Consider the following 24,112-nt stretch of genomic DNA (forward strand, 5'->3'; position numbering starts at 1 on the left):
TGTGGTGCCACTGCCAGCTGGTGGAAATGTTTAGCCGCAAGGTGGTTGATGAGCGAGCTGGTGCAGAACTTTAAGGGGTCTGCACCTCTGCTCAACTTCCGCTGACAGTGGTTGCAAGTGGCGTACTTGCTGTACACAGTGGGCATGGTGAAATATCGCCAGATTGGTGACTTAAACATCCCCCTACGGCATGGAAGCGCTGCTGCCTGTCTCCCTGTGGTGGTTGGGGGGGGGGGGGCTTGGGTGCGGCTGGTGGTGGTACTGGCAGATGCTGCTGCTGCTGAGCCTGAGACACCAGCAGGCTGTGGGACCTGCCTACTGCTGCTGCCAATGCTTGCAATGATGCGCCTCCTTGCAAGGCCCACAAGAGCATCCTCCTCCTCCTCCTCAGAGCTGCTGAGGACGACATCCCCTGGAGGTGGTGGCACCCAGTCTCTGTCTGTCACCGGGTCATCATCATCCTCCCCCTCCTGAAACATGTCCTGCTGGGATGAGGACCCCCCAAACTCCTCTCCTGATGCATGGATGGGCTGCTTGACTGTCGCCACAGTCTTGCTGTCCAATCCCTCATCCCCCAAAGTGCCCATCAGCATCTCCTCCTCAAAATCGCCAACAACAGCAGACAATTGACTCATGATGCCTGGGGTCAAAAGACTGCTGAATGACAGGTCGCCAACTGACGGTGAACTGGCCTCCTCCCCAGGCCCTGCTGGGCGGCTGCTGCGAACAGGGGTGGTGGTGGTGGTGGTGGTGAGGGTGGAGGCCTCGGATGCAGAGCTGATGGCGGGCTGCTCATCCTCCGTCATGAGTTGCACCACAGTGTCTGCATCCTTTTCCTCAATGGGACGTTTCCGACCCGGCTGGAGGAAAATGGGAGCAGGTGCTACACGCTGCTGCTGCTGTGTCTCTGCAGCGTGAGTTGCAGATGCTCCTGCTGGGCGGCGCCCAAGGCGTCCACGGCCAGTGGCTATGGGAGGAATGTTAGCCACTGACGCTGCTGCTGCGGAACTGTGCATGGTGGCGCGCCCGCGGCCGCGGCTTGCCACAATGCTGCTCCCTCTCCTCCTGATTCCCTTGCTGCCCTTGCCCTTGCCCAAACCGCGCTGGCTGCCACTTCCAGACATCTTCAATGTTTTGGGCGTATAGACAAAAGTTTTTTAAAAGGGCGGGTGAAAAGTGGGGTACTTTAATGGAGTGGGTTGGTTGGTGAGGTGACTGAGTGAGTGTCCCCTAGTACAGTAAGTAAGTAGTAACAGTCAGGAAGTACAACTAGCAGTTACAATAATCAGTAGTAATCACAAGTAAATTTAGTGTGTGTACACTCAGACAGTGAGTGCACGCACGCAGGAGCTAGTAGCCTATGAACACAGTGACTGAGTGTCCTAGACTCCTAGTACAGTAAGAGTAAGTAGTAACAGTAAGTAGAACTAACTAATTACAATAATCAATCAGCGATCAGAAGGAAATAGAGTGTGGGTGGTGTGTGTACACTCAGACAGTGAGTGCACGCACGCAGGAGCTAGTAGCCTATGGACAGTGACTGAGTGTCCTAGACTCCTAGTACAGTAAGAGTAAGTAGTAACAGTAAGTACAACTAACTAATTACGATAATCAATCAGCGATCAGAAGGAAATGGAGTGTGGGTGTGTGTACACTCAGACAGTGAGTGCACGCACGCAGGAGCTAGTAGCCTATGAACACAGTGACTGAGTGTCCTAGACTCCTAGTACAGTAAGAGTAAGTAGTAACAGTAAGTAGAACTAACTAATTACAATAATCAATCAGCGATCAGAAGGAAATGGAGTGTGGGTGTGTGTACACTCAGACAGTGAGTGCACGCACGCAGGAGCTAGTAGCCTATGAACACAGTGACTGAGTGTCCTAGACTCCTAGTACAGTAAGAGTAAGTAGTAACAGTAAGTAGAACTAACTAATTACAATAATCAATCAGCGATCAGAAGGAAATAGAGTGTGTGTTGTGTGTGTACACTCAGACAGTGAGTGCACGCACGCAGGAGCTAGTAGCCTATGGACAGTGACTGAGTGTCCTAGACTCCTAGTACAGTAAGAGTAAGTAGTAACAGTAAGTAGAACTAACTAATTACAATAATCAATCAGCGATCAGAAGGAAATGGAGTGTGGGTGTGTGTACACTCAGACAGTGAGTGCACGCACGAAGGAGCTAGTAGCCTATGGACAGTGACTGATTATCGTAATTAGTTAGTTGTACTTACTGTTACTACTTACTCTTACTGTACTAGGAGTCTAGGACACTCAGTCACTGTCCATAGGCTACTAGCTCCTTCGTGCGTGCACTCACTGTCTGAGTGTACACACACCCACACTCCATTTCCTTCTGATCGCTGATTGATTATCGTAATTAGTTAGTTGTACTTACTGTTACTACTTACTCTTACTGTACTAGGAGTCTAGGACACTCAATCAGCGATCAGAAGGAAATGGAGTGTGGGTGTGTGTACACTCAGACAGTGAGTGCACGCACGCAGGAGCTAGTAGCCTATGAACACAGTGACTGAGTGTCCTAGACTCCTAGTACAGTAAGAGTAAGTAGTAACAGACAGTAAGTAGAACTAACTAATTACAATAATCAATCAGCGATCAGAAGGAAATGGAGTGTGGGTGTGTGTACACTCAGACAGTGAGTGCACGCACGCAGGAGCTAGTAGCCTATGAACACAGTGACTGAGTGTCCTAGACTCCTAGTACAGTAAGAGTAAGTAGTAACAGTAAGTAGAACTAACTAATTACAATAATCAATCAGCGATCAGAAGGAAATAGAGTGTGGGTGGTGTGTGTACACTCAGACAGTGAGTGCACGCACGCAGGAGCTAGTAGCCTATGGACAGTGACTGAGTGTCCTAGACTCCTAGTACAGTAAGAGTAAGTAGTAACAGTAAGTAGAACTAACTAATTACAATAATCAATCAGCGATCAGAAGGAAATGGAGTGTGGGTGTGTGTACACTCAGACAGTGAGTGCACGCACGCAGGAGCTAGTAGCCTATGGACAGTGACTGAGTGTCCTAGACTCCTAGTACAGTAAGAGTAAGTAGTAACAGTAAGTACAACTAACTAATTACGATAATCAATCAGCGATCAGAAGGAAATGGAGTGTGGGTGTGTGTACACTCAGACAGTGAGTGCACGCACGCAGGAGCTAGTAGCCTATGAACACAGTGACTGAGTGTCCTAGACTCCTAGTACAGTAAGAGTAAGTAGTAACAGTAAGTAGAACTAACTAATTACAATAATCAATCAGCGATCAGAAGGAAATGGAGTGTGGGTGTGTGTACACTCAGACAGTGAGTGCACGCACGCAGGAGCTAGTAGCCTATGAACACAGTGACTGAGTGTCCTAGACTCCTAGTACAGTAAGAGTAAGTAGTAACAGTAAGTAGAACTAACTAATTACAATAATCAATCAGCGATCAGAAGGAAATAGAGTGTGGGTGGTGTGTGTACACTCAGACAGTGAGTGCACGCACGCAGGAGCTAGTAGCCTATGGACAGTGACTGAGTGTCCTAGACTCCTAGTACAGTAAGAGTAAGTAGTAACAGTAAGTAGAACTAACTAATTACAATAATCAATCAGCGATCAGAAGGAAATGGAGTGTGGGTGTGTGTACACTCAGACAGTGAGTGCACGCACGCAGGAGCTAGTAGCCTATGAACACAGTGACTGAGTGTCCTAGACTCCTAGTACAGTAAGAGTAAGTAGTAACAGTAAGTAGAACTAACTAATTACAATAATCAATCAGCGATCAGAAGGAAATAGAGTGTGGGTGGTGTGTGTACACTCAGACAGTGAGTGCACGCACGCAGGAGCTAGTAGCCTATGGACAGTGACTGAGTGTCCTAGACTCCTAGTACAGTAAGAGTAAGTAGTAACAGTAAGTAGAACTAACTAATTACAATAATCAATCAGCGATCAGAAGGAAATAGAGTGTGTGTTGTGTGTGTACACTCAGACAGTGAGTGCACGCACGCAGGAGCTAGTAGCCTATGGACAGTGACTGAGTGTCCTAGACTCCTAGTACAGTAAGAGTAAGTAGTAACAGTAAGTAGAACTAACTAATTACAATAATCAATCAGCGATCAGAAGGAAATGGAGTGTGGGTGTGTGTACACTCAGACAGTGAGTGCACGCACGCAGGAGCTAGTAGCCTATGAACACAGTGACTGAGTGTCCTAGACTCCTAGTACAGTAAGAGTAAGTAGTAACAGTAAGTAGAACTAACTAATTACAATAATCAATCAGCGATCAGAAGGAAATAGAGTGTGGGTGGTGTGTGTACACTCAGACAGTGAGAGCACGCACGCAGGAGCTAGTAGCCTATGAACACAGTGACTGAGTGTCCTAGACTCCTAGTACAGTAAGAGTAAGTAGTAACAGTAAGTAGAACTAACTAATTACAATAATCAATCAGCGATCAGAAGGAAATAGAGTGTGGGTGGTGTGTGTACACTCAGACAGTGAGTGCACGCACGCAGGAGCTAGTAGCCTATGGACAGTGACTGAGTGTCCTAGACTCCTAGTACAGTAAGAGTAAGTAGTAACAGTAAGTACAACTAACTAATTACGATAATCAATCAGCGATCAGAAGGAAATAGAGTGTGTGTTGTGTGTGTACACTCAGACAGTGAGTGCACGCACGCAGGAGCTAGTAGCCTATGAACAGTGACTGAGTGTCCTAGACTCCTAGTACAGCAAGAGTAATTAGTAACAGTAAGTAGAACTAACTAATTACAATAATCAATCAGCGATCAGAAGGAAATAGAGTGTGTGTTGTGTGTGTACACTCAGACAGTGAGTGCACGCACGCAGGAGCTAGTAGCCTATGAACACAGTGACTGAGTGTCCTAGACTCCTAGTACAGTAAGAGTAAGTAGTAACAGTAAGTAAGTAGAACTAACTAATTACGATAATCAATCAGCGATCAGAAGGAAATAGAGTGTGTGTTGTGTGTGTACACTCAGACAGTGAGTGCACGCACGCAGGAGCTAGTAGCCTATGGACAGTGACTGAGTGTCCTAGACTCCTAGTACAGTAAGAGTAAGTAGTAACAGTAAGTAGAACTAACTAATTACGATAATCAATCAGCGATCAGAAGAAAATAGAGTGTGTGTTGTGTGTGTACACTCAGACAGTGAGTGCAGTGCGCACACGCAGGAGCTAGTAGCCTATATGAACAGTGACAGTGAGTGTCCCTACGGGTACAGTAAGAGTAAGTAGTAAGTAAGTACAACTAACAATAATCTATCAGTAATCAGAAGGAAATAGAGTGTGTGTACACACAGACAGTGAGTGAGTGCACACACGCAGGAGCTAGCTAGTAGCCTATAAACAGTGACAGTCAGTGAGTGTCCTACTCCTAGTACAGTATAACTACAATACTATTAGTAAAGGACAGCAGAAATACTGGTATAGATGAGAGAAATAAACAGAGGACAGCTGCCCACAGAGGCAAGGCCCCCCTGAGGCCTAAACCTGTAAGCTTGCAGCAGCTGCCTGTCTCTAATGTAACACACAAGCTACTAACTAAAATACAATGTCTAACTAACTAACAACAATATAGGTGTGTATAGGAGGTGTATGTGAGCAAAAACGCTAGGTAAATGACCACAATAGAGCTCTTGCTAAGCCAAAGCACAAAGGAGCAACTCTCTCTCTGTACAAGTCTCAGGCAAGCACGGAGAAACGTAACATGGCGGCCGCTATTTATAGGGTAGGGGCTGGCCAGGGTCCCCCTCTGTGATTGGCTGCCGTCAGAGGGCCTGGGAGCCCTCTGATTGGCTCTAAGGACATCAATCTGGGCTATGACGCTATTCGAGCTCGGTACCAAGCTCGAATAGCGCCGGGTTGCTCGAATAGCTCGAATAGTGAATGGGCTATTCGAGTGTACTCGGATAGCCCATTCGAATAGCTCCAGCTATTCGGAGCTCGAATACCGAGCTCGAATAGCTGAAAAAGAGCTCGAATATTCGAGGTACTCGAATATTCGAGCTCTGCTGAGCACCACTGCCGGCATGCTTCAAGAGGTCCACCATCATCCCTGTACCCAAAAAGCAGGGCGTGTCCGACTTCAATATTTTAAGGCCTGTCGCCCTCACATCGGTCATTATGAAAACTTTCGAAAAGGTGGTCCTGCCCCTCCTTAAACACAAAGCAGAAACCCAGCTAGACCCGTACCAATTTGCTTACAGGGCAAATAGGTCGACCGACGACGCCATTAACATCTGTCTGGAGCTTGTCTACAATCACCTCGACAAACCAAATTCATATGCCAGGGTCCTCCTCCACGACTTCAGCTCAGCATTTAACACCATTAGCCCCCAAATACTACAAGAGAATCTGGCTGAGCTCGGGGTCCACCCCACACTCCAACTGTGGATCAATGACTTCCTTACAAACAGATCCCAGGCGGTAAAGCTGGGCTCCACCTCCTCGCAACCAAAGACCACCAACACAGGGGCCCCACAAGGCTGCTTCTTGTCACCATTCCTGTTCTCCCTTTACACGAATAATTGCAGATCCTCTACAAGCTCTGTCAAGGTAATCAAATTTGCAGACGACACCACCATAGTTGGCCTGATCTCCAATAATGACGAGCAGGCATACCGCCACCTGGTGGACAGGATTTGCCACTGGAGACAAGAGAACAAGCTGGTCCTCAACAATGCAAAAACGGTTGAGATCATCATTGACTTTAGGAAACATGCCTCCACCCCATCTCCACTGCACATTGGTGGGATGTTGGTGGAAAAAGTGCCCTGTGCCCGCCTCCTGGGCACCACCATCTCCAACACCCTGAAGTGGAAGGCAAACACTGACTCCACCTAGAGGAAAGCCCAACAGATGCTTTACTTCCTCCGCCAACTTAAGAAGTTCGGCATGTCACGAAAACTCCTGACGAATTTCTATACCGCAACCATCGAATCCGTCCTCTGTTCTTCCATCACTGTCTGGTATGCTGGCTCCACCGAAGACGACAGGCGCAAACTACAGAGGGTCATCAGGTCAGTGGAAAGGATCATCGGGAATACACTCCCTGCCCTAGACTTCCTCTATAATGCCAGACTACGCTCCAGAGCACTGAAGATCGCCAAGGATCCCTCCCACCCTGGCCACCAGTTCTTCAATCAGCTCCCCCTGGGGCAGAGGTACCTGAGGTACCGGCCCATCTCCACAAAGACCACGAGACACAAAAACAGCTTCTTCCCACATCAGCTGTAATTTCGCTGAACTGTATAAACTCTGCCCATGCTCTCCCCCCGTAGGCCCCCCACCATGACTTTTTCTGCCTGTAAACCACATGGCAGATGTGTTGAAAAAGTATTATGTATGTCTTTGAGATGAAGTGATGTCTACCATGTTCTGTGCCCTGTTGTCTCTTATGTTCCTATGTATATGCCCTGTATTCAGGTGCCAAGCCCAATTCCGGGCACGACCCAGTCGTGCTTGGCGAAATAAATGCGATTCTGAAAAAAAAAAACCAAGCAAACTATAAATTACTTTTCTCCTATGTTTGCTGTCACTTACAATAGTTAATAGAAATCTGAAGGGACAGACAGGTTTTCAACTAGTCCATCTCTTCATGGTGGGATTCTCAATATTTAATTTATTCTTTACAAAGCACTCCCTGAAAAGGATCTATACAAAGATGCTGGCTGGCCTACATTCATTTTTTGCACACTATTCTGTTAGTTGGACTTAGCAACTGGTGTTCACTGAGTGCTTTTGAAAATAAAGTAAACCATGAGAATCCCTCATGATGAAATGGGCTAGTCCAGAACCAGTTCTGTCAGATTTTTACTACCTACTGTAAGTGACAACACCATAGGAGAAAAGTAATTAATAGCACATTTTACTAGGGGAGAAATGTACTTTTTACTAAGCTGTTTTTGTGTATTTTAAATTGTAACATTTTTCACAATAGTGATCCTTTAATCACTTAAACCTAAACCAAACCCCCCTAGTGACCAGGCCATTTTTTACTAATTAGGAAACTGTAGCTTTAAGGCCTCGCAGCAGGGCTACAATCTAGCACACAAGTGATTCCCTACCATCTCCCCTTTTCTGTCCACTGACAGATTTCTGTTGGTGGGCTATGATCGCTCACAGGATGTTTTTTTTTTTATAAATATTTATAGTGGGTTTTTTTTTAAATAAATACTATTTTTTTTCTATTATTTTACTCTAACCCCGTCCTCCCTCCCCCACTAGCCAATGACAGCGATCGGCTGTCATAGGCTTCAGCCTATGACAGTGGATTGCTCCTGTGTGTCTCAGGGAGAAAGCCTTGTCACCCGGCGGTCACCTGTAAAGCGCTGCCACAGATCGCAGCGCTTTACCATGTAAATAGACAGCGGTTTCGCTGTCTAACAGTCTCCTTGCGACGAATGCCGCAGGGAGGCTGCTGACGGAGCAGAGCTCTGTCAATCAAGTAGGGATGTGTGCACAATGGCGTGCGCTCTCCCCTGTAATCTCCGTCCATAGGACTTCACGCCAATTAGTGTTAAGCGGTCCTGGGGCTGCCGCTGCATTTACGCCATTCAGCTTGGAGCGGTCGGCAACAGGTTAAATAGGTGGCCGAGAAGCTGGTGTGGAAATGAAGAGTTTGGGTTATTGGCGAAATAACCAGACTTTTTAGTCAGCTACAGGTTCTACAGTAGGGACGGTCTGCAGCTGAATTGGGAATGTAGTGTGTAGCAGTGCTGGAGAAGATGGGCAGGGCACACACTTATCTGATTCCTGTGCGTTTTGCCCCACATGGCAAAATAAGAACAGCTGCACTGGTCTTTGTAGTCAGTGGCCTATTCGGGAATCGCATTCCATTTGCATTTTTCCCCACAATTTTAAATCAGACAGATTTCTGCTTTTTTTTCTGCACATCCAGCACGGATGTCAGCGCTGGTTTACAATGGGGTGAGTCTTCTGCGCTTCGCTGATCGCCGGTGATCAGCAAAGCGCTGCTACAATGTATGCCTATGGATACATTCACACTACAGCGGTTGTGATTTCGTTCAATCGCAAACATGCTGCATGCAGCGTTTTGGGGGCGATTGCTCTGAGATTCCCATTCTATTGAACGGGAATCACAAATCGCAAGACTTAAGCTAAAATCACGATCGCAAGCCGAACGCGATTGCGGGCTAGCGGCGCTCCGAGCGCCTAGTGTGAACTAGCCCTAATTCTGCTGCTTCCCAAAAAAATCACAAACAAACACGGAAAATAGTGTACTGAAAAAAAAAAAAACACAATTGCAGAACTGCAAAAACACAGGAATTGCAGAGAAAGAGGCTGGGAAAGTGTCCTCCCTGGCAGAAGGTTAGAGTAGATACCGTAGTAGATGTAGGGCCTGGGGGAGGGTATAGAGAGTACATGTGAGCTAGTCAGAGTAGAGAGACAATGGGAACCTGAGATTATAAGAGCTGTAGAGGGGGGTAGATGGAGGGAGCACAATGAGTTAGGAGGTGGCTGAATGTAAGGTGGTGATTAAAGCGGAATATAACCCTGCATTTGAACTTTGCTCTAAAATATTATTTACAGCATATTTATATGCAAAAAGCAGGGCTGTGGAGTCGGTCCAAAAATCCACCGACTCCGACTCCTCAGTTTAGGATTCCACCGACTCCGACTCCTCTAATTTGCATATTACAATTTTGTTGATTAAAAGTATGTAACATGAAATTCGTCTCTTAACTGCCAACGCTTAGGAATTTTACAAGACAACTGAAGTGAGAAGGATATGTAGACTACTATATTTATTCCCTTTAGACTAAAACTAGTCCTTGGTAAGAGTACTTGTAAAAGGTACAAACCGGAACAAAGAACATCTATCAGGCCCTAGGCAATGTAAGTGTGGGTACATGTAAGAATGATGTGCAGGTACTCTGCAGGGGAATGAGGAGATTGTAAACAGACAACACCTCTGTGTTCAATGTGCACAGCATTCTCAGTGGATTCCCTGAAGCTCTGTGGGTAGTGCATATGTAGAGTATACTACTACTGTGTAACAAAGTAAACCTGAGACAGATGAAATTAAAGTTTTATACATACCTGGGGCTTCCTCCAGCCGCCTTCAGGATAATCAGTCCCTCGTTGTCCTCCTCCGCCACCTGGATCTTCTGCTATGAGTCCAGGTACTTGAGCCAGTCGGGCATAGTGCGCATGCACACACTCCGCCGCCAGGAGCATACTACACCTGTGCAGCACTATTGCGCAGGTGCAGAATGTTCCTGGCTGTGGGAGCGGCATGCGGCCGGACAGTGCTGACTGGCTGAATTACCAGAAGATATAGCAGAAGATCCAGGTGGTGGAGGACAGCGAGGGACTGATTAGCCTGAAGGGGGCTGGAGGAAGCCCCAGGTATGTATAAAACTTTATTTTTCATCTGTCTCAGTTACCCTTTAATTTGTAGTCACCAAACCAAATTTTAACAACATATCAAATTATTTGATTTCATCAGCAAAGGGAGTGCATACATTTGCATAAATCAGCATCAATGCAGAATTATTTCCATCTCGTTGACCATCTCTATTAGTGACACAGCTACACATCAGGCTTTATTCTTACAGCATAGATGTTATTTAGTATATATAAGAGATTCCTGTGTACACATCATATATACAGTCACAATCAGATATGTATATCTGTCCTTAAAAATACGGGGACTGCTTTTTTTTAAGCAGCACAAGTAACTAATTTTGATTGGTATATTTTATTTTTGTGGACTAAGCACAGCTATTACTGTATATATACTGTATATATACATTATTTTTAATGACTATTATCTGAGAAATAGAACATTTTATCATATTTTCTATTTTAATTACAGTTACAAATTCATTAGGAGTCGGAGTCGGAGTCGGTGCATTTTTTCCCGACTCCGACTCCAGGCACCCAAAATTGCCCGACTCCACGACTCCGACTCCACGACTCCGACTCCACAGCCCTGGCAAAAAGCATTTTTTTTTTACTAGACCAGCATTGGAAGGGTTAAACACAGAGGTTTAAAGTTCCGTGGAGAGATATGCAGACGTTCAGATTGTTACATTCTATTTAGTTACATGTATCTATTGATAAATGTTACACACTCTTTGGCTGTCCTCCAAGCTCCTTCTCAGTCAGAGAGATGAGTCACATTCAACACTCAGGCTGCATTTCCACTTATGCGGTGCGAACCGCCGCGGTAAAAATTTGCATGTGGATGCGAATTTCCATGCGATTTATGTGAATTTAACCATGGCAGTGCTGGTGTGCTTTTCCATTGTTTCTATGCGAATTCGAATAGGTACCAATGTAACTTCAAACAGGCAGTGACATGGTTAAATTCGCATATACCCTTACCTATGCGAATTCGCATCAAAAAATGCGAAAAAATTTGCATCCGCATGCTATTTCATCAGCGGTGGAATCCAGGCGATTCTGCACCGCAATAGTGGAAACGAGCCCTCAGGATACATTTATGTAAACAAAATGTATCTGTTTCAGCTTCGGATGCGTCTGCAGAAATCTCCAGGAACTTTAAAGTTCTGTGTAACCCTTCCAATGCTGGTCTAGTAAAAAAAAAAAATGCTGGTTGCATATAATATACTGTAAATAATGTTTTAGAGCAAAGTTGAAATGCTGGGTTATATTCCGCTTTAATCCTTCAACTGCTCCAGCAAGTGCTACTAAAATACACACACAAAAAAAAAGTTAAAAGTGATGGTGATAACATAGCATGCATACATACCAGTGTACTGGTGCCCAGTGCCCTTTAAGGTACGTACAAACGTCCAACTTTTTCAAACAACTTGTTGTCCGACTTGTCATTTGAATGACAAGTTGGACGTGTGTACGCGCTGTCGAGCGACTGATAACAGGCAGTTTGCCCAATCCACTCAGCGGATCCGTTGGACCAACTGTCGTTCAAACGACTGTTAGGTCCGTACTTGTGTACAAACGACTTTTAGTCATTGGTCAAACTAATAGACGTTCAAACTACAAGTCGCTTGATCAGTCATTTGGTCTAGTCCATTGTTCTATCAAATCAACCCCTTTGTTGGTCAGTGTGTACATGACGTCTGATCGACTTGTTGTTTGCACTTAAAGTCGTTCAAACGACCAGTTTAAATGACAACCAGGCGTAAAGTTGGACGTGTGTATCCACCTTCACAACTCCACTGCTGTAAATGGGTGTATGGGATGAGATTATTCGCATATCTATAATCTGTTGATCTGGTCTGAACAGTGTTATCTGTGATCTTTCCTCACAGTTGCCCAGCTTGCTGATTATCAGGCCTGATGTCTGACAAACCTGTTTGCACTGTGCAGCAGCAGGAGTGATTTTTCCATCACACTTCCTGTATGTTAGGGCAAGACATATGTGTCACTTGAAATAAGAGCCTGTGCTGTGTCTGGGGAGATGGTGTACTGTAGAGCGGATGGTCCCTCTGGGATGCACTCTGCTCTAGCAGTGGTCCCTGGGGGGATTTTATTGATCACCAAGTACATTTCACTAAGTAAAGCCAGTATTGCCTCATCTGTTCAGCCACAACGCAAAACTAAGGACTGGAAACAAACATGTTAGACCAATAACATCGATAGCCTGGACATGTAAAAATCTAGTGTTATACTCATATATCTCCATTATGGATGTGGGCAGCACTAACATTTCTGCAGAAAGACACAGATTCCAGCGGCTGTAGACTTTTAGGACACAGAAAATGATCACGAGATCCCACTTTCTGACCAGGAAGCAGCAAAATGCAGGGGTCTTAAAGAGGAACTCCAGTGAAAATAACATAATGAACAAAAGTGCTTCATTTTTACAATAATTATGTATAAATGATTTAGTCAGTGTTTGCCCATTGTAATATCTTTCCTCTCCCTGATTCACTTTTATCACATGGTGACATTGCTACTGCTGGTAGGCGATGTCAGTGGAAGGAGATGCTGCTTGCGCTTTTGGCAGTTGGAAACAGCTGTTATTTCCCACAATGCAACAAGGCTACCACAGAAGCATGTCAGCACCATGGTCTTGACATCACACTGTGGGCTTGATTCACAAAGCGGTGCTAACTGTTTAGCAAGGGTGTGCTAAACAGTTAGCGCGCGAAGTGCCGTTCGCGGACTTTTGCGCGCGCAAAGTGCCGCGATTCGCGCGATCGCGGACTTTTGCGCGCGTAATTTGCGCAAGTTGCGCGCGCAAAAGTCCGCAAATGGCACTTCACATGCTAACTGTTTAGCACACCCATGCTAAACAGTTTGCACGGCTTTGTGAATCAAGCCCTGTGGGAGGGGTTTCAACACAATATCAGCCATACAGAGCCAAAATTGGTAGGTGTTTAGGAACGCCGTGGAAAGGCTGTATTTTATTTTATTTGCACATAAACATAGTAAGAAATCCAAACATATGTTTATTAATGTATAGAGCTGATAGTACATTATAATCATAAGGCTGGAGATGTATTTTTATACTGCTTGGAATTCAGCGTTCACCACATGGAATAAAATGGAGGAAGGAGCATAGCCATGCAGCGGTGTGTCTCCAGCCCTCTCAGTCACAGATAAAGTGTGAGCGGGGAGGGGCGGGCTGTGAGTGGTGTCAGTGTCACTCATACACTTCAGAGTCTTTACAACCGAAGCTATCCAATAACCCATCTAAGGGGACTGCAGAGAAAACTCTGGGCAGCACGGTGGCATAGTGCTTAGCATACTCGCCTTGCAGCACAGGGTCCCTGTTTTGAATCCCAGCCAGGGCACTATCTGCAAGGAGTTTGTATGTTCTCCCTGTGTATGCGTAGGTTTCCTCTGGGCACTCCGGTTTCCTCCCACATCCCAAAAACATACAGATATGTTAATTGGCTTCCACCTAAAATGGCTCTAGACTACGATACACTACACCAGTGCAGTTTCTAGGCTAAAATGCACCCAGGGCGAGGGTGTAAAAATTGTGCCCCCCCCCCCCCGAGCAAGGTATGGGTGTCCGCAGTATAGGTTAGCCAGGTCTAGTTGGACTTAGTATAGGTCCCCCCAGTATAGGTAGCCAAGAATAGGTACCCCAGTATAGGTAGCCAGGCATAGGTGAGCCAGTATAGTTGCCCCCGCTATAGGTTAGCCAGGTAGGTGCCTCCAGTATAGGTAGCCAGTATAGTTGCCCCCAGTATAGGTTAGATAGGCAGGCGCCCCCGGTATAAGTTAGATAGGTAGGTGCCCCAGTACAGGTTAGCTAGGTGGGTGCCTCTAATATAGGTAGCCAGAATAGTTGCCCCCAGCATAGGTTAGATAGGTAGGTGCCCCCAGTATAGGTTATTTAGGTAGGTGCCTGCAATATAGGTAGCCAGTATAGTTGCCACCTGTATAGGCTAGCTAGGTAGGTGCCCCAAATACAGGTTAGATAAGTGCCCCCAGCGTAGGTCAGATCGGTAGCTGCCCCTCAGTGTAGGTTAGATTAGGTAGCTGCCCCCCAGTGTAGGTTAGATAGGTAGCTGCCCCCCAGTGTAGGTTAGATAGGTAGCTGCCCCCCAGTGTAGGTTAGATAGGTAGCTGCCCCCCAGTGTAGGTTAGATTAGGTAGGTGCCCCCCAGTACAGGTTAGATTAGGTAGGTGCCCCCCAGTACAGGTTAGATTAGGTAGGTGCCCCCCAGTACAGGTTAGATTAGGTGGGTGCCCCCCAGTACAGGTTAGATAGGTAGCTTCCCCCCAGCGTAGGTTAGATTAGGTAGCTGACCCCCAGTGTAGGTTAGATAGGTAGCTGCCCCCCAGTGTAGGTTAGATAGGTAGCTGCCCCCCAGCGTAGGTTAGATTAGGTAGCTGCCCCCCAGCGTAGGTTAGATTAGGTAGGTGCCCCCCAGCGTAGGTTAGATTAGGTAGCTGCCCCCCAGTATAGGTTAGATTAGGTAGCTGCCCCCCAGTATAGGTTAGATAGGTAGGTGCCCCCCAGCGTAGGTTAGATTAGGTAGGTGCCCCCCAGCCTAAGTTAGATTAGGTAGGTGCCCCCCAGCGTAGGTTAGATTAGGTAGGTGCCCCCCAGCGTAGGTTAGATAGGTAGCTGCCCCCCAGCGTAGGTTAGATTAGGTAGGTGCCCCCCAGCGTAGGTTAGATTAGGTAGGTGCCCCCCAGGGTAGGTTAGATAGGTAGGTGCCCCCCAGCATAGGTTAGACAGGTAGGTGCCCCCCAGCATAGGTTAGATAGGTAGGTGCCCCCCAGCATAGGTTAGACTAGGTAGGTGCCCCCCAGCGTAGGTTAGATAGGTAGGTGCCCCCCAGCGTAGGTTAGATTAGGTAGGTGCCCCCCAGTGTAGGTTAGATTAGGTAGGTGCCCCCCAGGGTAGGTTAGATAGGTAGGTGCCCCCAGCCTAGGTTAGATTAGGTAGGTGCCCCCCAGCGTAGGTTAGATTAGGTAGGTGCCCCCCAGCGTAGGTTAGATTAGGTAGGTTCCCCCCAGCGTAGGTTAGATAGGTAGCTGCCCCCCAGCGTAGGTTAGATTAGGTAGGTGCCCCCCCAGCGTAGGTTAGATAGGTAGCTGTCCCCCTCCCTAGGCTCCCAGAGTCCTGGCATCGGGAAAGTCAGGTGGGTGACAGCGCAGCGCAGCAGGTCACTTACTGTCTCTCTGCCTGTGACCACCTGCTGAAGAGGCGCTCGCTGATCCAGGGCCAGGGTGAAAAGCAGGCATCGCCGCCCGTGAAGACAGCCTCCTCCCGCTCTGCCTGCAGCCTTACAGCGGCGCTAGACGTCAAGTGTCACCACGCGCGGCGCCAGCGGTGACGTCAGAGCAGAAGAAGACTGCCACAGGACGCCCAGGAGGAGTGTGGGTAGGATGGTGATGATCGCGCAGGCGTACTTTCGTTCGCCTGTACCGCGCATCACCTGTCCTGCTCAGTGCTCACTCCCCGGCTCCTGCAGACAGACGCGCACAGTCAGTGTCTTCTTGCCGGCGACCCCCTTCCTGACCTGTCACTCTGCGCTCCGTGCGGTCGCCCGGCCCGCACGGTGCAAGAAACGGCCCTGCACTACACTACACCATATAGACATATGACTATGGTAGGGATTAGATTGTGAGCCCCTCTGTACTCTGTACAGCATTGGGGAAGATGTCGGAGCTATATAAATACTACATAATACTAATAATAAAATCTGATATAGTACACAGAAGGTAGCTGTCAGCCTGCAGATGGTATCTCAGAACTGCCTCATCTAAATACAGGAGATATCAAGAAACACAGCAGCCATCTCAGGTTAAAAATGAGGCAGAAATAAAATCCTGTTCAAAGATTTTATACTCACCAGTGTTCCCCCCCAGTGCTCCACCCGGCTAATTTTGGTGAGCACTCGTTGCCTTCAGCTTCTCTCCTTCTCCTATGCTGTAAATAGAGTTGCGCAAAGAAGCACCGGCCCTGCATTGCCTAGTTGCGACCCACCTGGCTACTTTTTCAAGCAACCCAGCTGGAAAAAAATTCATGGGGAGAACACTGCTCACCTCATCCTCACTTACACTGTGTGGCAGAGCAGCTACACACAGATTCTGGATGGTTTATTTTGATGCCACTTGCCCACTGATATCTTAGTGACAGGCTGTACGAGCCAATGAGGAATCTTCATCAGTAATGACTGCCTCATCCTCTATCCTGTCATCATAAAAGCGGCCATGCATTAGTTGATGGCCAACAGAAGTTCCTCTTTGTTTGAATGTGATCAGAGTTGGATCTATTGCCTGCCCACAGATCTGCACACTGAGTTTTCAATAGATTTCAGCATGACATCTGTAGTAAATTGTAGTGCCACGACCTATACCATCCAGGACCTGCCCCTGTAACGATCGGTGTCAGCACGCAGAGAGAATGTGATTATTGGTGATCTGCAGTATCACCAAGAATACAGATCTATACCTGATTATGGATGATCTGCAGAATCACCAATAATACAGATATAGTGCTAACCTCTGGACACCTCTAGATATATATATATATATATATATATATATACTAGCCGACCCGCGGCGTAGCATACGCCGCATAAGAGGGTAGAGGGCAGGAAGGGGGTATTGGGCACAGCGGCGGGGAGGGGGGTTGGACCCCCCCTCAACTGGGTCCCCCATGTGTGCTCTACCTCCAGCTTAAGCTCAGCAGGAAACCCCCCCCCCTCACCTGGGTCCCCTATGTGCACTCCCCATCCAGCTTAAAGGGACTCCGAGCAGTGCAGAAACTATGGAAGGATGCATATCATTTTAAGGCTCTATTTCTCCTCTTTCCAATTATATATAAAGCACTACCCTACGCCTTTTAGTTTTCGCTATTTTCGCGATCGAAATTGCCGCGGCTGCAAATTCGTTCGCGAAAATAGAGAAAACTAAAAGGCATAGGGTGATGATTTAGGTGTCGTCAGAAAGAGGAGAAAGAGAGCTTTAAAATGATATCCATCTTTCCATAGTTACTCGTATTACACAGGGCGACTTTTTCCTAAAGTCAGCAGCTCCATTCTGCTGAATGGAGCTGCTGACACTGGGGAAAGTGTTGTCCTGTGTAATACAAGTAACTATGGAAAGATGGATATCATTTTAAAGCTCTCTTTCTCCTCTTTCTGGCGACACCTAAATCATCACCCTATGCCTTTTAGTTTTCTCTATTTTCGCGATCGAAATCGCAGCCGCGGCATTTTCAATCTCGAAAATAGCGAAAACTAAAAGGCGTAGGGCGGTGGTTTGTATATCATTGGAAAGAGGAGAAAGAGAGCTTAAAAATGATATGCATCCTTCCATAGTTTTTGCACTGCTCGGAGTCCCTTTAAGCTCAGCAGGACCCCCCCTCCCCTCGGTCCCCCCATGTGCACTCCCCCTCCTGCTTAAGCACAGTAGAAGCCGCCACTATTAGTAAGAGGCAGCGGCCGGGGATGACTCACCTCTTCCACATTCCAGCGTGCGTTCCACTGTCGTCACTTCCTGCAATGCCACACTTACATTGGTGTAATTTGCCTTTTTAAAACAGAAGGAAATCTGCAATAATTCAGCTATAAGTGAACATTTGTGGTTACCCACAATGCACTGCTACTAAATTTGAATAATACCCCTTTTCCTCCTTGGTAAGCCAACCAAGCATCCAGAGCCACTGGTGTATAGCAAGCATATAGCTTTAAATTTTACACAGTCATATCAAACCCACATGTAGACAGCCTGTTTCAGACTTTTGGTCCTCATCAGTACATGGCAGGGTTTACTACAGCTGAGTGAGATAGGGCTTGGACCAGTACAACAGAGTAACCAAGCAGCTCAGGGTGACCCAAACCACTCGTAATGTATAGGGGGATAAAAGGGACCAAAAAGACCTCCTACTAAAAAAAGCAAAGCTTGGTGTAATTTGCCTTCCTAAAACAGAAAGAAATATGCAATTACTCAGCTATAAGTGAACATTTGTGATTACCCACAATGCACCGCTACTAAATATGCAAATTATTCCTTTTCACCCTTAGTAAGCCAAGCAAGCCTATAGCTTTAAGTTTTACACAGTCATATCAAACCCACATGTGACAGCCTATTTCAGACCTTTGGTTCTCAATCTCATCACTACATAGGCTATCATTCATACTGTGCTTAAAACAGCTGACTTTCCCGCACACGTAGCAAAATCTGCATTCATAAAGGCTCCTTCCGCATCAAAAGCTGACATTACCGAGCAGAGCGATAAATCACCGCCTGCGGTGATTGCTGTAAAAAATGTAGCAAAATGTTAATTCATAAACATCACCGCAAGCGGTGTGAGGTCGGGAAGTACCGCTCCCTCTGATGTGGCGATAACAATGTTAAGTGAATGGAGACACAAAGACCTCCCAGGCAGCTGCAGTAGAGCGGAACACGGAGAAATGTACTAACTCGGCAGCTTCCGTGTCTCCGCAAGCCTACCGCCAGCCTAGTTCAGGGAATCTCCGCACTGCTACCGCACCTGGATACTTTTTTATGAATCAGCAGCCAGAAGTCTAAAACACCATCAGCAGTGTTTTCCCACACTGATTCTCCATACCAACTTTTTTTTTTTTTAAGCTTTCTTGGCTCCTGTTGCATGCAACAGGAGTCCCGGGTAAGCAAGGCTATTAGCCCCATGCACATGAGTGCCCTAAAGCACCCCGACAAAACGTGCAGGAGTAGCCACGGGCCCCACAATACAGCAGGGCCCTTCCGGTTGTTCCCCGAAGGGAACCTTTCCCCTTTGCCTTCGGCTCAGGGGGTGGCATCCTCCAACACCCGAGGGGTTGGAGGATCCTGGAGTCCCCCGACACCCGAAGGATTGAAGGACCCCGACGTTACCCAGTGGTTACCCAAAGGGCTTGGCCATGTGGCAACCGTGTCCACATGGTCCGGGCGGCTCCCCCAAGAGGGAGCCGGGTGGGAACCGAAGTCCCCGGTGCCAGCAAGCTGGCCCCGACCTTGCGGCCGGAGTGATAAAAATTCTGCACTCTCCCTAGCCAAAAGGCCGGGGAGCTGCGTTAGTTGGCTATGCATATGGGCAGTACAGACCAAAGCACCCTACTTCCGTCTGGGATCTGCCACATCCCAGGTTTTTTCAGGTGCACCTGGAGCGCCACTTCCAGGGGCAGTACGCCTAAGCAAAGCCCTCAGCCATTCAGCTTCAACCATGGTACAGATCCATTCAATCAGCCTCTGGGGAGTTACGACAAGAAGGGACACCCTGACACAGTGCCATCCCTCCAGGTCCCCCCAAAAACCTCAAGAACAGATACTACACTTGATCTTAGCCAAAAGACCAAGAAGCAATTCTCCATACCAACAGCACTTTCATGAATGATAGCCATAGCAGAGATTGATAAGGCTGTATGAGATAGGGCTTGGACCAGTACAACAGAGTAACCAAGTAGCTCAGGGTGACCCAAACTTCTAAGAATGTATAGGGGGATAAAAGAGACCACAAATCCCTCCTACTAAAAAAAGCAAAGCTTGGTGTAATTTTCCTTCTTAAAACAGAAGCAAATCTGCAATAATTCCGCTATAAGTGAACATTTGTGGTTACCCACAATGCACTGCTACTGAATATGGAAATTATCCCTCTTTGACCTTGGTTTGATATGACACTACTTCTTCTTCTTGCTTGGACCAGCCCCTTCTTCTTGCTTGGACCGGCCCTGGGGGCAGGGCGCTACTTCTTCTTCTTGTTTGAAGGTTGAGGCACTTACTCTATTATATAGATAGATATATATATGGTGAGTGTTTGGTGTAACAGTATGACTTTGAGAAACCCACCTGATGAACAGGTGACCCTAAGCAGTACAGAAGACACTGCTATGGAAAGTACAGAAACCTTCCAGCAGCCTGAGATTCTCCAAGGGGTGGAGTCAGGCTGAAGGTAGGAAGGGCCAGAGAGTGAGTGACACCTGAAGGTGGATGTCACTGACTGATCTTGGAGACTCTCTCTTAAGTGGAGAGAGATAGCTCTCGAGGTCGGGCAAGCCAGCTCGGCAACACACAGACAGATAAAGTATAAAGACATAAGGCTGATTCGGTATCCAAGTCAGGCAGGGTTTGGCAACGTGATATCAGATATGCGTGGTATCGAATCAGAAAGCAGAGGGATAGACAGGAAAGCAATAGGTCATAACAAATATCAAACAATGCCTAGTCTTGGGTGTGAGGTCCGTGGTCTCTACACCCTGGAACTAGTCTGATGTATAACAGAATGATAACACAAGTTCCCTAGTCTTGGGTGTGAGGTCCGTGGTCTCTACACAATGGAACTAGTCTGAGGTATAACAGAATGATGACACGAGTCCCTAGTCTTGGGTGTGAGGTCCGTGGTCTCGACACCCTGGAACTAGTCTGAAGTATAACAGAATGATAATACAATAACAAACAGAAGTAATCTGGCTCAGTGTGAATTCCCAGGTCCTCCTGGTTCAAACACACTGTTGGATCTGACTAAGGTCTAAGTGCTTCCACGTAAGTGTTCGCAACGGCAGACAACCAGCAACTGACAAGCAAGCTGTGTATATAGTTGCAGGACTCTGCCGCCCCGCCCAAGCCACTCAGCCAATCAGGAGTCCAGCAGGAATCAGCTGATCGTCCTGATCAGCTGACACATCTCCTGCTGGCATAAAGGTCCTGACTTCTGGCGCGCGCGTGCGTAGCTCTCCATCCAGGTGCACTAGAGATCCCAGCTGACCCAGACACCGCCGCGCTGGACGCGGAATCAGCCGCCTTGCCGCCAGTACACGCGGCGGCTTCTCCGCGTTTTCTCACAGCCCCGCTGTGAGTTGCCCCTCCCCTATCTGTGGTGAGTATAGCAGCACCTTTGGCTGGGGGCACCTGTACTCTGTGAACCCGTCTCATGTATGATACGCCAGTACATGAGACAGATCACAGGGTACAAGGGCTACCAGCGGCAGGGAAGAGAAGGCGCCAAAGGAGTAAACCTGCACCAATGGACAGTTGAGCTGCTTCCACACTCGCCACAGCTCTGGGGGGACACAATGCGCTTGGGGAGAACGAGTGGGGGTACGTTGTTTGTCAGAATATCACACGCCACTACTGCCGCGCACCTACAGTTGTGTTCACAATTATTCAACCCCCAATGCTGTAAAGGGTTTTAGGGAATTTAGTGTACATTTGTAATTGTGTTCAGAAGGACTTTGTAAAGAACCAAATGCAACTAAAATGACATCAGTTGTTTTTGTAATACAGTATTTAACCACTTCAGGATTCTGCGTACGCTTAACTACGCCCCTGAATCCTGAAGTGGTTTCCATGGAAACGGCCGCTCGTACGAGCGGCCGTTCCATGTCAGTTCACGGAGGGTGTCTCCGTGAACACCCTGCGAGCCGCCGATCGCAGCTCGCAGGGTAAATGTAAACACGCGGGGAAGATCTTCCCCGGTGTTTACATATATACGGCGCTGCGCAGCAGCAGCGCCGTAGAGGAGATTGGCGATCCCCGACCTCTGATTGGCCGGGGATCACCGGCATCTGATAGGCTAAAGCCTATCCTATCCGGCGCAGGATGGCTTTCCGTCCTGCGCCGCACACAGGGGACGGGAGAGGGAGGGAAGGAGGCAGAGGGAGGACTAGTGCTGTGGAGGGGGGCTTTGAGGAGCCCCCCCCGCTAGGCACAGCAGCGATCAGACCCCCCCAGCAGGACATCCCCCTAGTGGGGAAAAAAGGGGGGAGGTCTGATCGCCCTGCCTGATTTCTGATCTGTGCTGCGGGCTGAAGAGCCCCCGCAGCACAGATCAGCCAAACCACCCGGTATCCGGAAGTGGTTAATGATTGTTTTTGTGATTTCTTCATTGACACAATTATTCAACCCCTTAAAGAGAACCCGAGGTGTGTTTAAAGAATGTTATCTGCATACAGAGGCTGGATCTGCCTATACAGCCCAGCCTCTGTTGCTATCCCAAACCCCACTAAGGTCCTCATGCACTCTGCAATCCCTCATAAATCACATCCATGCTTTGAGGCTGTGTTTACATCTGTAGTGTCAGTCTCAGCTGCTCCCCCGCCTCCTGCAGAGCTCTGGTCCCTGCCCCCGTCCCTTCCCTCCAACCAGCAGGGAGGGAAGGGATGCAGGCGGGGACTGGAGTTCTGCAGGAGGCGGGGAGAGTAGCAGACTGGCACTATAGAGATAAACACAGCCAGCTCTGACAAGCTGTTTGTCAGCAGCATGGCTGTGATTTATGAGGGATTGCAGAGTGCAGGGGGACCTTAGGGGGGTTTAGGATAGCAACAGAGGCTGGGCTGTATAGGCAGATCGAGCCTCTGTATGCAGATAATATTCTTCAAACCCACCTCGGGCTCTCTTTAACTACTTTCGGACCGAGCGAATGCGAATCTACGTCGGGCAGGGGGCGCTGCGGTCCTGACAGGACGTAAGCTCTACGTCCCATTGACCGCGCGCCCCTGCCCGTCTCGGCCACTCGGTCCGCTCTGCCCCCGCCGCTCGTTGCTGCCCTGCCGCCTCTATGACGGCAGAGCACTGTGAGCCGGGCAGGAGCCGTTTTCATTGGCTCCTGGCCCTGTCATTCATGTAAGCCGCTCTCATTGGCTTACATGGAGTGACAGGGTCAGGAGCCAATGAAAGCGGCTCCTGACCGGCGCACAGCGCTCTGCCGTCATAGCGATGGCAGAGAGAGCAGCCTGCGGCGGGGACAGAGTGGCGTGTTCGTCGGGAGCGGCGGATCATTGCGGTGATTCGTCGGGAAGCGGCGATTTACGGGACCAGCACCCTCTGGTCCTTAAGGGGGCAGAGGGTGCTGGTCCAGAAAGGGTTAAAGACTACCACTCTTAAGAACAGAGGTTCATTCAAGTGTTTTTTCGATCAGGTATTGAAAACACCTGTGGATGTTAACGAGAAGCAATCAAGCGTAATAAGCACCAATTAGGCAGATTTAAAATGACTGTGATACTCAGCACCTTCTAGACATTTACTGATGTGTTTACAAACATGGTAAAGTCAAGAGAATGGTCCAGGAAGACAAGATAAGAGGTGATTTCTCTTCACAGGAAGGGCAATGGCTATAAGAAGATTGCAAAGATGTTAAACATACCAAGAGACACCATAGTTACATACATAGTTACTTTGGTTGAAAAAAGACATACGTCCATCGAGTTCAACCAGTACAAAGTACAACTCCAGCCTGCTCCCTCACATATCCCTGTTGATCCAGAGGAAGGCGAAAAAACCCTTACAAGGTAAAAATTCCTTCCCGACTCCAGATGGCAATCAGATAAAATCCCTGGATCAACATCATTGGCATTACCTAGTAATTGTAGCCATGGATGTCATTCAACGCAAGGAAAGCATCTAAGCCCCCTTTAAATGCAGGTATAGAGTTTGCCATAACGACTTCCTGTGGCAATGCATTCCACATCTTAATCACTCTTACTGTAAAGAACCCTTTCCTAAATAAATGGCTAAAACGTTTTTCCTCCATGCGCAGATCATGTCCTCTAGTCCTTTGAGAAGGCCTAGGGACAAAAAGCTCATCCGCCAAGCTATTATATTGCCCTCTGATGTATTTATACATGTTAATTAGATCTCCTCTAAGGCGTCTTTTCTCTAGACTAAATAAACCCAGTTTATCTAACCTTTCTTGGTAAGTGAGACCTTCCAT

The 24,112-nt window shown here is 47.7% G+C and overlaps 1 protein-coding gene and 1 pseudogene across 2 annotated transcripts in view; both read right to left on the reverse strand.

The window, feature by feature from the left end:
• The window catches only part of ARK2C (arkadia (RNF111) C-terminal like ring finger ubiquitin ligase 2C), a 219,979-nt gene that overhangs the window by 170,669 nt on the left and 25,198 nt on the right, over positions 1–24,112 (reverse strand). The window lies entirely within an intron of this gene.
• LOC137533193 (U2 spliceosomal RNA) lies at positions 19,659–19,771 on the reverse strand (annotated as a pseudogene).

This window comes from Hyperolius riggenbachi, chromosome 1 (genome assembly GCF_040937935.1).
Source record: "Hyperolius riggenbachi isolate aHypRig1 chromosome 1, aHypRig1.pri, whole genome shotgun sequence".
In the NCBI taxonomy this organism is placed as follows: Eukaryota; Metazoa; Chordata; class Amphibia; order Anura; family Hyperoliidae; genus Hyperolius; species Hyperolius riggenbachi.